The sequence below is a fragment of the Abrus precatorius genome, unplaced genomic scaffold, assembly GCF_003935025.1.
Source record: "Abrus precatorius isolate BTA unplaced genomic scaffold, Abrus_2018 Scaffold9, whole genome shotgun sequence".
NCBI lineage: Eukaryota > Viridiplantae > Streptophyta > Magnoliopsida > Fabales > Fabaceae > Abrus > Abrus precatorius.
The window spans coordinates 13404059-13419282 of NW_020874439.1; the positions used below are offsets into that span (position 1 = coordinate 13404059).

At 40.9% G+C, this 15224-nt stretch overlaps 1 non-coding gene across 1 annotated transcript; it reads left to right on the plus strand.

Annotated features, from left to right (window-relative positions):
• The first annotated feature begins 1876 nt into the window (after window positions 1-1876).
• LOC113851744 lies at window positions 1877-1983 on the plus strand. The gene has a single exon (XR_003502310.1). It is a non-coding gene; the product is annotated as a small nucleolar RNA R71 (small nucleolar RNA).
• The last annotated feature ends 13241 nt before the right edge of the window (window positions 1984-15224 follow it).

Below are 15224 nucleotides of genomic sequence, written 5' to 3' on the forward strand. Positions count from 1 at the left end.
CATCGGCAGAGCTTCCAATTGCTGCTGCATTTCCATGATATCTTATTCATTCAGAGTTTCAGATTTTTCATTCCCTGCAGATATTATTTCTTCTAACACAGCCGTTTCATCAAATTCTTTCATATGGTGTTGTGTAATAAAAGCATCCATTATATCTACCTTCATACATGTATTATCTTCAACTGGATATTTTAAAGCTTCAAACACATTAAATATTACCTTCTCAGCTTGAACTCGAAGCATAAGTTCACCATTTTGCACATCTATTAAAGCTCTCCCGGTTGCAAGAAGTGGCCTCCCTAGGATCAAAGGAATGTTAGAATCCACTTCCATGTCCAGAATTACAAAATCTGCAGGAAAAATGAACTTGTCAACTTTAACTAATAAATCTTCAACAACTCCATATGGATAAGTGTATGATCTATCAGCTAGCTGCAGTATAATGTTGGTAGGCTTCACTTCCTCTATGCCAAGTTTCTGTAGAACAGCTAATGGCATCAGATTTATGCTTGCTCCCAAGTCACACAATGCTCTTCCCATAGTGCAGTTTCCTATTTCACAAGGAATGCTAAATGATCCAGGATCTTTCAACTTTTGAGGAAGCTTTCTCTTGAGAATGGCACTGCACTCCTCTATCAAAGGTACTGTTTTGTCATTCTCTAGCTTCCTTTTTCTGGAAAGTAGTTCTTTCATGAACTTTGCATATGAAGGCATTTGCTCCAAAGCTTCTGTAAAAGGAATGTTAATTTGTAATTTCTTAAAGACATTCATAAACCTTTCAAATTGTTCCTCTTGTTTAGGATTTTGGACTCTTTGAGGATAAGGCAGCCTCTTGTATTTTTCTGGGTCTATTGGCTTACAAGCTTCCTCAAAGAGTTGCTTTTTGGTTTTCCTTTCAGAATTCATAGGAACATCTACTTTTTCTTCTGAATGGTCTTTCTTCAATAGCTTAAAATTTCCTTGTTGCAGATCTTGTTCAATTTTCCTCTCTGCTACATCATTTACTTTCTTTTCTGCTGGTTTAGGGCTTGCAACTACAACTCCACTTCTTATAGTTATAGCTTGACATTGCTTCTTAGGATTGATTATTGTATTGCTTGGAAATCTTCCTTCATCCCTGCTGGATAGTTGTTCAGCTAATTGTCCAATCTGTGTCTCTAGTTTCTTCATGGAAGCTTCTTGGTTTTTGAAGCTTGTTTGAGTCACTTTCATGAATTGCAGCATAGTTTCTTCCATCTCAGTCAACCTCTCATTCATAGGTCTGGAAAATTTTTGATTTCCTTGAGGTTAAGTGGATGAATTCCTCTGAAAATAAGGCTGTTGTGTTGCTGGACCTGAATTAGAAAAAGGAAAATTTGAGTTAGAATTCTTTGCAGCAGAATATTGATTATTGCAATTAGAATACTGCTGAGTTCTATTATTCGAAAATTGAAATCCAGGGGGATATGATGGCTGTTGTCTCTGAAAATTATTCATATAATTCACTTGCTCTTGTGGTTCACTTGTGGATGCCTCACATGCACCATTTGCATGGTTTCCTCCACAAAAATCACAACTTAGCTGACTGGTAGGCATACTCCCTGTTTGCAGATTGTTGATTTGTTGTGTTAAGGCATCTAATTGTTCTGAAAACATTTGATTTTGTAGCTGATTTTGTGCAAGAAAAGTTTCCAGAACCTTAGCTTCATGACCAGAGTTTCTTCCTTGATTCCTTGAGTTTGAATTCTGATAGATTGAAGATGCCATCATGTCAATAATCCTCTGAGCTTCTTCCAAGGACTTTGTATTTAATGAACCTCCAGCAGCAGCATCGACCATTGTTCTTGTTACTGCATTCATCCCATTATAAAAAGTTTCCAATTGCATCCAATCTGGAATACAATGATGTGGACATCTTCTTAGCAATTCTTTGTATCTTTCCCAAGCTTCATACAATGATTCTCCATCTTGCTGAACAAAGGATGTAATTTCTCCTCTCAGCTTAGCAGCTTTAGATAGAGGGAAGTACTTGGTTAGAAACCTGTTCACAAGTTCTATCCAAGTTGTAATGCTTCCTTGTGGTTGAGCTTGTAACCAGCATTTTGCTCTATCTCTCAAGGAAAAAGGAAATAGTCTCAGTTTGATGGCTTCTTCACTAACCCCATTTATTCTTATGGTGTCACATAGCTGTAGAAAATTTGAAATATGTAGGTTAGGATCATCAGAATTTCCACCAGAAAACTGATCTTGTTGGACTAAGTGTAATAAAGCAGGTTTAATCTCAAAATGGTTGGCTTGAATAGTTGGCCTGATTATAGAAGAGTTAAAACCTTGCATGTTAGGAATTGCATAGTCCCCTAATGTTCTAATTCTATTTTGTTCTGCCATCTCTATTTCTGAATTTAGTTGTCTCAAAGATGTAGGTGTTCTTTTCACTCTAGGATTGTTCTGAAATTCTGGAGAATGGACAGCTTCTAATTCACTATCACTCCCTATGACTTTTTCTGCTCTAGATTCTTTTCTCAATCTCCTTAAGGTTATGTCTATGTCAGGATCAAAGACTAGAGTTGATTTGTTTTTGTTTTTGCCACGCATATACAATTCAAAATGAAGCAAAAGTAAACTACAAGTTAGTATTCAGAACTGCACCACGAAAATTATGCAGCAAATATCAATAAAAGTAATTGAAACACAAGTTTAAAAGCTGCAGAATTATGCAGAATGGACAAAATGTCTAACTACAGACTAATACTACAGAAATTCAGAGAAACAAAATACTCAATCTAGCTATTCTTATGTTACTAATGATATTGAAACTCAAATTCCCCGGCAACGGCGCCAAAAACTTGTTGTTTGAAATCTAACCACTAGCAAGTGCACTAGGATTGCAGCAAGTAATGAGTAAATTTAAGATCTGAGTATCATCTCCATAGGGAATTAGGAACTCAATTATCACTTCACAGAAAAATAACCATTTGAGCCCTACGAATTTGGGAAGAGAGTTGTATCATATAAAAGCAATAATCAGAGCAATCAAAAGTAAAGAACTTGCAAAAAAACAGAGTATAAGATTTGTGTTGAAATGAAATAGCAATGAAGGATAGTTAGGAATTTACTTCACAAGAATATCAATATCAATCCAATTAAATCCTCTGAACATTCAAGCAATTGAATAATTGACAATCAGTTTCACATATACCTAGCCAAAGGTTAATTCCTTAACTCATTCACCCTAACAATCCACTAAACCTCCCTAATCCCTTAGGTGAGATTCAATTTAAGGTTGCATTAAGAATTAGAACTATAAGATTGCAGAATTAGGTCTCCTTATCCCTAAGAAATCCCTAAACTCTGGTTGCCAATTCAGATCGGAGCAAACAATCCAATTCCCATTGGTAAAGATTCCTCTTGATTAATCAAATGAATTTCCATTCAAAGATTGCAACAAAAGCAGAATTAACAACTCAATTAATCCAAGAACTTAAAGTCCAGAAGATAAAGTCGAATCAATACATCAATTCGAGTTTCATAAACCCCTAACTATGGGAAATTAAGCACACATTGCAACAAAAACAGAGAAAGAAGAAGAAGAAGATGAAGAAGAATGCAGAGCAGCCATGGCCACAAGCTCCAATCCGATCCCTCTTCTTGGAGCTTCAAGCTTCGACCCCAATCTTCTCTCCACTCTCTCTCAACGAGAATATAACTAACAAAACAGAAAATGAGCAAAAGACCCCAGTTTTCGCGCTTCAATCATGTATATATAGAAACCCCAGTTCTGCGCGTTGTCATTTTTCTTCACAAGAGTAACCACGCAGAAGCTTTATGTAGTGCGCGTGTTCACTTCCAAGAGCAAGAGTAACCACGCAGAAGCTTTATGTAGTGCGCGTGTTCACTTCCAAGAGCAAGAGTAACCACGCGCAACTTGCAGAGTTGAAGGCTTCTTTGGAACATTCACTTTTATTCATAAGAGTGGCAACGCAGGAGGTCAAGGGCTGCGCGTGATCACCTTCGTGAGTAATAGTAACCACGTGCAAGTTGTCCTGATACAAGTGCCTCTGGAACGCTCACTTTCGTTGGCGAAAGTGACAACGCGCAGCTCATCAGGAATGAAGTCTTCTCTGGAACGTTCACTTTCGTTGGCGAAAGTGATAACGCACACTGGCAACGCTCACTCTTGTAAATAAAAGTGATTACGCACAGGCTCTTCTTCTCCTTTAGGCTCTGGAATGATCACTTTCACTAACAATAGTGATCACGCCCAGCCTGCATCCCATCATTCTTGTATTTTGGAGTCCAACATTGCCATTCTTCTTCTTCCTTTCCATTGATAATCCATTTCCATGACTTTTGCTCAGATTATTCCTTCAAAAACAAGATAAATTCCTTAAGAACTAAGCATAAATTCTACAAATGCGAAAATAACTACAAATTAAAATAAAACTTTCAATCATTCTCTTTTTCTGAGTTTTTCTGCTTTCTTCATATATTTTCCTTATTAAATGAGCTAGAATTATGCTAAAATATCAGTAAAAATATGGATTCATCACTTTCTCACCACCTTCTACCCTTGGTATTTTCCTTATTAAAGGAAGACGTGCGAAACTCATCTCAGCCCATTGAAAACTCCTTGAATATCACTCCTAGGACTAAAAGGAAGGCTTTCTCACCACCTTCTCCCCTTCTGGCACTTTCTGGCGCCTCTGGACTCAAGCTCCTTTTTTGGTTTCTTTTGGTCCCCTTTTGCTTACCGGTAAAAGAAAGATGTGCAAAACTCGTCCCAGGCCACTGAAACTGCTTGAATATCACTCCTTGGACTCAAAGGAAGGCTTTCTCACCACCTCCTCCCCTTCTGGTACTCTCTGGCGCCTTTGGACCCAAGTTCCAGTTCTGGTCTCTTTTGGTCTCTATTTGCTTACCGGCAAAGGTAGACGTGCCAAACTTGTCTCAGGCTACTGAAACTCCTTGAATATCACTCCTAGGACTAAAAGGAAGGCTTTCTCACCACCTTTTCCCCTTCTGGTACTTTCCGGCGCCTTTGGACTCATGTTCTAGTTTTGGTCTCTTTTGGTCCCATTTTGCTTACCGGCAAAGGAAGACGTGCGAAAGTCGTCTGAGGCCACTGAAATTTCTTGAATATCACTCCAAGGACTCAAAGGAAGGCTTTCTTACCACCTTTTCCCCTTCTGGTAATTTCTGGCGCCTTTGGACCTACGTTCCAGTTCTGGTCTCTTTTGGTTCTTTTTTGCTTACCGCAAAGGAAGACGAGCGAAAGTCGTCTCAGGCCACTGAAACTCCTTGAATATCACTCCAAGGACTCAAAGGAAGTCTTTCTCACCACCTTCTCCACTTTTGGCACTTTCTGGCGCCTTTGGACCCAAGTTCCAGTTTTGGTCTCTTTTGGTCCCTTTTTGCTTACCGGCAAAAGGAGGCGTGCAAAGGTCGTCTCAGGCCACTGAAACTCCTTGATTATCACTCCTAGGACTCAAAGGAAGGCTTTCTCACCACCTTCTCCCCTTTTGGTACTTTCTGGCGCCTTTGGACCCAAGTTCCAGTTTTGGTCCCTTTTTGGGTGCAAAGGAAGACGTGCAAAAGTCGTCTCAGGCCACTGAAACTCCTTGAATATCACTCCTAGGACTCAAAGGAAGGCTTTCTCACCACCTTCTCACATTTTGGAACTCTCTGGCGCCTTTGGATGCAGGTTTAAGTTTTGGTCTCTTTTGGTCCCTTTTTGCCTACCGGCAAAAGGAGGCGTGCAAAAGTCGTCTCAGGCCACTGAAACCCCTTGATTATCACTCCTAGGACTCAAAGGAAGGCTTTCTCACCACCTTCTCCCCTTTTGGTACTTTCTGGCGCCTTTGGACCCAAGTTCCAGTTTTGGTCTCTTTTGGTCTCTATTTGCTTCCCGGCAAAGGAAGACGTACGAAACTTGTCTGAGGCCACTGAAACTCTTTGAATATCACTCGAAGGACTCAAAGGAAGGCTTTCGCACCACCTTCTCCCCTTCTGGTATTTTCCAGTGCCTCTGGGCCCATGTTCCAGTTTTGGTTTCTTTTGGTCCCATTTTGCTTACCAGCAAAGGAAGACGTGCGAAACTCGTCTCAGGCCACTGAAAACTCCTTGAATATCACTCCTAGGATAAAAGGAAGGCTTTCTCACCACCTTTTCCCCTTCTGGTACTTTCTGGCGCCTTTGGACTGATGTTCCAGTTTTGGTCTCTTTTGGTCCCATTTTGCTTACCGGCAAAGGAAGACGTGCGAAAGTCGTCTGAGGCCACTGAAACTTCTTGAATATCACTCCAAGGACTCAAAGGAAGGCTTTCTTACCACCTTTTCCCCTTCTGGTAATTTCTGGCGCCTTTGGACCTAAGTTCCAGTTTTGGTCCCTTTTTGCTTACCGGCAAAGGAAGATGTGCAAAAGTCGTCTCAGGCCACTGAAACTCCTTGAATATCACTCGTAGGACTCAAAGGAAGGCTTTCGCACCACCTTCTCCCCTTCTGGTATTTTCCAGTGCCTCTGGGCCCATGTTCCAGTTTTGGTTTCTTTTGGTCCCATTTTGCTTACCAGCAAAGGAAGACGTGCGAAACTTGTCTCAGGCCACTGAAAACTCCTTGAATATCACTCCTAGGACTAAAAGGAAGGCTTTCTCACCACCTTTTCCCCTTCTGGTACTTTCCGGCGCCTTTGGATTGATGTTCCAGTTTTGGTCTCTTTTGGTCCCATTTTGCTTACCGGCAAAGGAAGACGTGCGAAAGTCGTCTGAGGCCACTGAAACTTCTTGAATATCACTCCAAGGAATCAAAGGAAGGCTTTCTTACCACCTTTTCCCCTTCTGGTAATTTCTGGCGCCTTTGGACCTAAGTTCCAGTTTTGGTCCCTTTTTGCTTACAGGCAAAGGAAGACGTGCAAAAGTCGTCTCAGGTCACTGAAACTCCTTGAATATCACTCCTAGGACGAAAAGGAAGGCTTTCTCACCACCTTCTCCCTTTCTGGCACTTTCTAGCGCCTTTGGACCCAAGTTTCTGTTTTGGTTTCTTTTGGTCCCCTTTTCCTTACCGGCAAAGGAATACATGTGAAACTCGTCTCAGGCCACTGAAACTCATTGAATATCACTCTTAGGACTAAAAGGAAGGCTTTTTCACCACTTTCTCCCCTTTTGGTACTTTCTGGCGCCTTTTGACGCAAGTTCCCGTTTTGGTCCCTTTTGGTTTCTTTTTCTTACCGAAAAAGGAAGACGTGCGAAACTTGTCTCAGGCCACTGAAACTCCTTGAATATCACTTCTAGGACTAAAAGGAAGGCTTTCTCACCACATTCTCCCCTTCTGGCGCCTTTGGAGCCAAGTTCCTGTTTTGGTCTCTTTTGGTCCCCTTTTGCTTACCGGCAAAGGAAGACGTGCGAAACTCGTCTCAGGCCACTGAAACTTCCTGAATATCACTCCTAGGACTCAAAGCAAGGCTCACCACCTTCTCCCCTTCTGGTACTTTCTGGCGCCTTTGGACTCAAGTTCCAGTTTTGGTCTCTTTTGGTTCTTTTTTGCTTACCGATAAAGGAAGACGTGTGAAATTCGTCTGAGGCCACTGAAACTCCTTGAATATCACTCCAAGGACTCAAAGGAAGGCTATTTCACCACCTTCTCCACTTTTGGCACTTTCTGGCGCCTTTGGACCCAAGTTGCAGTTTTGGTCTCTTTTGGTCCCTTTTTGCTTACCGACAAAGGAAGACATGCGAAGCTCGTCTCAAGCAACTGAAAACTCCTTGAATATCACTCTTAGGACTAAAAGGAAGGCTTTCTCACCACCTTCTCCCCTTCTGGCACTTTCTGGCGCCTTTGGACCCAAGTTCCAGTTTTGGTCTCTTTTGGTCCCTTTTTGCTTACCGCCAAAGGAAGACATGCGAAGCTCGTCTCAGGCAACTGAAAACTCCTTGAATATACTCTTAGGACTAAAAGGAAGGCTTTCTAACCACCTTCTCCCCTTCTAGCACTTTCTGGCGCATTCGGACCCAAGTTCCTGTTTTGGTTTCTTTTGGTTCTTTCTTGCTTACCGGCAGACGTGCGAAATTTGTCTCAGGCCACTGAAACTCCTTGAACATCACTCCAAGGACTTAGAGGAAAGCTTTCTCACCACCTTCTCCCCTTCAGGCACTTTCTGACGCCTTTGGACGCAAGTTTCAGTTTTGGTCTCTTTTGGTCCTTTTTGGCCTCCTTTTGGTTACCGGCAAAGGGAGACATGCGAAACTCGTCTCAGGCAACTGAAAACTCCCTGAATATCACTCTTAGGACTAAAAGGAAGGCTTTCTCAGCACCTTCTCCCCTTCTGGCTCTTTCTGGCGCCTTTGGACCCAAGTTCCAGTTTTGGTCTCTTATGGTTCTTTTTTGCTTACCGGCAAAGGAAGACGTGCGAAATTCGTCTCAGGCCACTGCAACTCCTTGAGTATCACTCCAAGGACTCAGAGGAAGGCTTTCTCACCACCTTCTCCCCTTCTGGCACTTTTTGCCGCCTTTGGACGCAAGTTTCAGTTTTGGTCCCTTTTGGCCTCCTTTTGCTTACCGGCAAAGGGAGACATGCAAAACTCGTCTCAGGCCACTGAAAACTCCTTGAATATCACTCTTAGGACCAAAAGGAAGGCTTTCTCACCACCTTCTCCCCTTCTGGGACTCTCTGGCGCCTTTGGACCCAAGTTCCTGTTTTGGTTTCTTTTGGTCCCCTTTTGCTTACCGACAAAAGAAGACGTGCGATACTCGTCTCAGGCCACTTAAACTCCTTGAATATCACTCCTAGGACTCAAAAGAAGGTTTTCTCAGCACCTTCTCCCCTTCTGGCACTTTCCGGTGCCTTTGGACCCATGTTCCAGTTTTGGTCTCTTTTGGTCCCATTTTGCTTTCCGGCAAAGGAAGACATGTGAAACTCGTCTCAGGCCACCCAAAACTCCTTGAATATCACTCTTAGGACTAAAAGGAAGACTTTCTCACCACCTTCTCCCCTTCTGGGACTCTCTGGCGCCTTTGGACCCAAGTTCCTATTTTGGTTTCTTTTGGTCCCCTTTTGCTTACCAGCAATGGTAGACGTGTGAAACTCGTCTCAGGCCACTAAAACTCCTTGAATATCACTCCTAGGACTAAAAGGAAGGCTTTCTCACCACCTTCTCCCCTTCTGGTACTTTCTGGCGCCTTTGGACCCAAGTTCCTGTTTTCGTTTCTTATAGTTCTTTTTTGCTTACTGATGAATTCACTTTTTATTATATTTTTACTTGCCTTTTTGGTGCTCCTTAATAGAAGAAATGGACTTAGATAGTGTAAATAATATAGAAATCACATTTTGAGTAAATATCATAGGTTTAGTAATTTTTGGTTAATTTGCATTTAATTACATAGATATAGATTGCAATTTTAATTATCTTGATGATTTTGCAGAATGCCCAAGTTAAATTTGAGAAATCTTGGTCTTTGGATGAAAGTTGCCCCCAAAGTAGCCATTTTTGGGAGCAAAAGTGGCAACTACAGCAAGTCTGGGCAGTAAAAGTTCCAAAGTAGCCACTTTCAAGACCAAAAGTGGCAACTCCAGAAGCTCCAGGGACACTAAATTGGAAGCATGATGCGCGTGGCCACTATTGCCTCTCAAAGAGGCCACGCGCATCCAAAGTAGTCACTTTCAAGACCAAAAGTGGCAACTTCAGAAGGTCCAGGACGCTGATTTTGAAGCCTTCCTGCGCGTGGCCACTATTGGCTCTCATAGTAGCCACGTGCACCAAAGTAGCTACTTTCAGCACAAATAGTGGCAACTCCAGAGAAGCGGCATTCCTTCCATCCTGCGCGTGGACACTTTCAAGGCCCAAAGTGGACACTTTCAAAGGCAAAAGTGGACACTTTGGTGACATGTCATCCACTATAAATAGATTTTAGGAATTAGGGTACGGGACTTTTGACACTTTACACAATTTTTCTTTGCCAAATTGGGATAATTTCTTACGACATTGGAGTCTTGGGTGACAGCCAAGGGTCCTCTATAGGTTTTAATTTCCAACTTCTCCTTTGATTGTTGTTGAATTTATATTAATGATGTTTACGTTCTTGCATTTCTTTCTCTCATTCGTGAAACCCATCCATATGGAGGGCTAAACTTTCTTGTAATTCCTAGTCAATGCACATGAATCTTGAATTCTTGGGATTAATTGCAATACAAATCTTTCTTTCCTTGAATTTATTAACCCCAATCTCTGAATGAAGTGGAATTTGCATGAAGGGAACATTGCTTAATGAACCCTAATTTACCTAACGAAATTCTAATTCAAAATTGCTTAATTTTGATTAATCCTTGAGGTTGCTTAATCTTAGGGATAGAGATTGGAGCCCATTAAGATGCTTAATTTTAATTGGGATGTTAAAGTTAGTCTTCGCTTGTTAGATTAACTTAATTCAAGGGAAAGAAAGGGGATTATTGAATCATTTGAAAGAATAATGATAGAACTCATTGCTTGACTAGGGATTACTCATTTTAATTGATTGAATTTCATTAATTTACATTTCGTTCTTGATTAAAATCCAAAAATTGACAAACCTCCCCCAAATTTACTTGCTTTAAAATATATGTTTACACTTGTTCGATGTATGTTCCCAACCAAAAATTCCTTGGAGACGACCTAGGATAACACCCTAGTACTGCATTCATTTCTTTGCATATTTGATGAGGATTAACAACAACCTTTTGCATGACGAATAGTTAAAATTTGTTTCACCACTTACCGGCAAAGGAAGACGTGCGAAACTCGTCTCAGGCCACTGAAACTCCTTCAATATCACTCCTAGGACTAAAAGGAAGGCTTTCTCACCACCTTCTGCCCTTTTGGTACTTTCTGGCGCCTTTGGACCCAAGCTCCTGTTTTGGTTTCTTGTGGTTCTTTTTTGCTTACCGGCAAAGGAAGACGTGCGAAATTTGTCACTGGCCAATGAAACTCCTTAAATATCACTCCAAGGACTCAAAGAAAGGTTTTCTCACCACATTCTCCCTTCTGGCACCTTTGGACCCAAGTTCCTTTCTTGGTTTCTTTTGGTCCCTTTTTGCTTACTGGCAAAGGAAGATGTGCGAAACTCGTCTCAGGCCACTGAAACTCCTTGAATATCTCCTATGACAAAAAGGAAGGCTTTCTCACCACCTTCTCCCATTCTGGTACTTTCTGGCGCCTTTGGACCCAAGTTCCTGTTTTGGTCTCTTGTGGTCCTTTTTTGCTTACCAGCAAAGGAAGACGTGCAAAATTTGTCTCTGGCCACTGAAACTCCTTGAATATCACTCCAAGGACTCAAAGGAAGGCTTTCTCACCACCTTCTTCCCTTCTGGTACTTTCTGGCGCCTTTGGACGCAAGTTCCAGTTTTGGTCTCTTTTGGTCCCTTTTTGCTTACTGTCAAAGGAAGATGTGCGAAACTCGTCTCAGGCCACTGAAACTCCTTGAATATCACTCCTAGGACAAAAAGGAAGGCTTTCTCACCACCTTCTCCCCTTCTGCTACTTTTTGGCGCCTTTGGACCCAAGTTCCTGTTTTGGTCTCTTGTGGTCCTTTTTTGCTTACCAGCTAAGGAAGACGTGCGAAATTTGTCTCTGGCCACTGAAACTCCTTGAATATCACTCCTAGGACTCAAAAGAAGGCTTTCTCAGCAACTTCTCCCCTTCTGGCACTTTCCGGCGCCTTTGGACCCATGTTCCAATTTTGGCTCTTTTGGTCCCATTTTGCTTACCGGCAAAGGAAGACATGCGAAACTCGTCTCAGGCCACTGAAAACTCATTGAATATCACTCCAAGGACTCAAAGGAAGGCTTTCTCACCACCTTCTCCCCTTCTGGCACTTTCTGCCGCCTTTGGACGCAAGTTTCAGTTGTGGTCCCTTTTGGTCTCCCTTTGCTTACTGGCAAAGGGAGACACGCGAAACTCGTCTCAGGCCACTGAAAACTCCTTGAATATCACTCCTAGGACTCAAAAGAAGGCTTTCTCAGCACCTTCTCCCCTTCTGGCACTTTCCGGCGCCTTTGGACCCATGTTCCAGTTTTGGCTCTTTTGGTCCCATTTTGCTTACCGGCAAAGGAAGACATGCGAAACTCGTCTCAGGCCACTGAAAACTCGTTGAATATCACTCCAAGGACTCAAAGGAAGGCTTTCTCACCACCTTCTCCCCTTCTGGCACTTTCTGCCGCCTTTGGACCCAAGTTCCTATTTTGGTTTCTTGTGGTTCTTTTTTGCTTACTGCCAAAGGAAGACGTGCGAAATTCGTCTCTGGCCACTGAAACTCCTTGAATATCACTCCAAGGACTCAAAGAAAGGTTTTCTCACAACCTTCTCCCCTTCTGGTATTCTCTGGTGATAGTCATATTTTAATACATCTTTCTCTCTTTGTTTTCGATTTAATTGAGTCTTTTTAGTATATTATTTTGATGTGTTAGTTTAGATTTGTGTTGATAAGTCATTTAGGATTTAAATTCAAATCTTTCTTAATTCCCGCCATAAATTCTTGTTTTGACACAGTTTCTTGAATAGACCATATCTGGAGCTACACTACTTGGAATTGGACAAAATTGGTGTCCCTGGAAAGATAAGAGAGAGATCTACAACTTCTCTGTTGTGAGAAAAGCCCAGTTCGAACATCTTCAGGCCCAAAACGGCGTCACAATGTTGCGGTCCTGCAATGAATTTTTCAGAATTTGGTTTTATTGTTGACATTACTTAATTAGGGTTTTAGGAACCTCGTTAGGAAGCTGGGCCTTAATTAAGCCCAATTATTTTGTCTTTAAATAGGGTTTATGATTTCACGTGGGGATCTTCTTCCCTCTTTTTTGCCTTAATTTTCAGAATTTTAAATAAAAGCTTTCGTAAGGATTCCTCTCGTCTCCCTCTCTTTTATTTTGGAAAACTTCATCCCGTTCTCTAATTGGTCGAGCAACATGATTATGAAGCAAGGCTAATTCATCAACTGGTTCAAGGTTTCAAAAACTACATTGCATTCGAGTTTCAAAATAGGTTTTATCGAATTCCTCCTTTCCTTCCTCTTTTCTAATTAGGTTAATTACGTTTTTCATGATATGGAATTTTCGTTGCATCCTAAATAGAAAGAATAGGTCAATTTCAGATTTGAATTAATTGGATTCACCTAATTTAATCAATCAATTGTTCTAAATTTTATTAAAGCATTGGGTTTGCGATTGCGGTTCTTGTTTTGATGGAATTCATAATCTAGATTTAGATTTTAGGGTTGTTGATACGCATTGAATTAGTGTGATTGGAAATTCGTTGGGATTATATTTGTGTGAATGACGAGAATTGCATTGTAGGGATTGAGATCTTGAATTGGTTGAATTTCATAATCCTTAATTTTCATTTTTGTTATTTTGTCGTTTAAATTCAAAACAAATCCTCCCCCAATCTAATTTGAAATTGCATGATGGAATTAAAAATAAAATGCATTTTATGTCCTTGAGAGATGACCTAGGTTTGCTTCTTGTATTGCACAATTTTTGAGAAAATCTAGCTTGTTTGATACCATTGCGACGTGGTTATCAAAATGGCGCCGTTGTTGGGGACATAAGTCATTTTGTTTTTATTTCATCATTCTGTGATTGTGTGTTTTTGTGATTCACTCTTCTGCGTTTGCGTTTTCGTGTGCATTTTCTTGGGCGGTTTCATTTTCATCATAGGTTTTCTGTTTGTCTTTTTTTTTTTTTGTTTATTACATTTAATTTTGCATATTTAATTCGGGTTTTTAGTGTTTAGTTGTGTGATTGGTGCCATTGTGGTCAATTGTATGTGGCTGGATGCGAAAAACAGAGGACTAGTAGGAATAGAAAATATAGATGTTGCATAATTGCTATCAGATTTCACTGTTCATCGTGCACTGTTCACGTACTCTTCACACACTATTCATGCACTATTCATCCAATTTTGAAAAATTCCAAAAAAAATAGCTAGAGATTGAATTTTGATCTGAATTTGTGTCCACATTTCTTTTAGTGTCTATTAGTGTTTAGAGTTGGTAGATTGCAAAAATCATTTATAGAAAAAAAGATACATCTTGGTGGCCGAGAAAATTTTTGCGAAACTTCAAAGTGGCATAACTTTTGCTAGAAAACTCAGAATTGAGCTTATTGCATATGCATTTGGGGTAGAAAAAATTTTTCTATTCAATGCAACCGGCTCTGCTGGTTGAGGCTGCCCAGAATTTCAAAAATTGCTTGTTTTCTAAAATTTTTTTATTTTTCAGTATTTATTGACCTATTTTTCTTGACTTTAGGCTTCTAGTCCCCATAGCAATTCAATTCAAAAAAAAATATGAAAATTTTTGTGGTGTTTTCCCATACCAAAAAGAGATTTATCATGGTCCCCCTTCATTCATATCTTGCATTTTGATGGTACTTGTTTTGTAAACTGACTTTGTGCATTCATTGAGTATTTTCTGTTCTTGTTGGTTCTAACCTTGAATGACCAGGGCCAACCCTGTTATATTGCATGAACCTGACCTTGAAATAGAGAGAACACTTCGGAGGATAAGATCTAGCAAAAACAGTGGTAGTGGTAGTGGTAGTGGTAGCTTACTTGGTGATTCTGAAACTATTACTGTTATTCCTGTTGTTAGGGAGAACATGGCTGATAATCCTGAGCTAACTTTGAAGGAATTAGCCACACCTAATGTTGTGTATCAGTCATGGTGTGTCCAATATCCTGAAAATGAAACAACCTCTTATGAGCTTAAATATGGACTTATCCATTTGTTGCCAAAGTTTCATGGACTTGCAGGTGAAGATCCTCACAAGCATTTAAAAGAGTTCCATGTGGTGTGTTCCACCATGAGACCACAAGGAGTGCCTGAAGACCATGTCAAGATGAAGGCGTTCCCCTTCTCCCTGGATGGTGTTGCGAAGGATTGGCTCTACTTCCTACCTTCAACAATCACCACATGGAATCAAATGAAGAGGTTATTTCTGGAGAAATTCTTCCCTGCCTCCAGAACCGCTGCAATAAGAAAAGAGATTTGTGGTATAAGGCAGCTGAATGGAGAGACCTTGTATGACTACTGGGAGAGATTCAACAAGCTGTGTGCTACCTGCCCTCACCATCAGATAAGTGAGCAATTACTAATTCAATATTTTTATGAAGGGCTAACTTTGATGGACAGGAGCATGATAGATGCAGCAAGTGGAGGAGCATTGATGGACAAGACACCACAGGCTGCGAGACAGCTTATTACAAACATGGCAGCCAACACTCA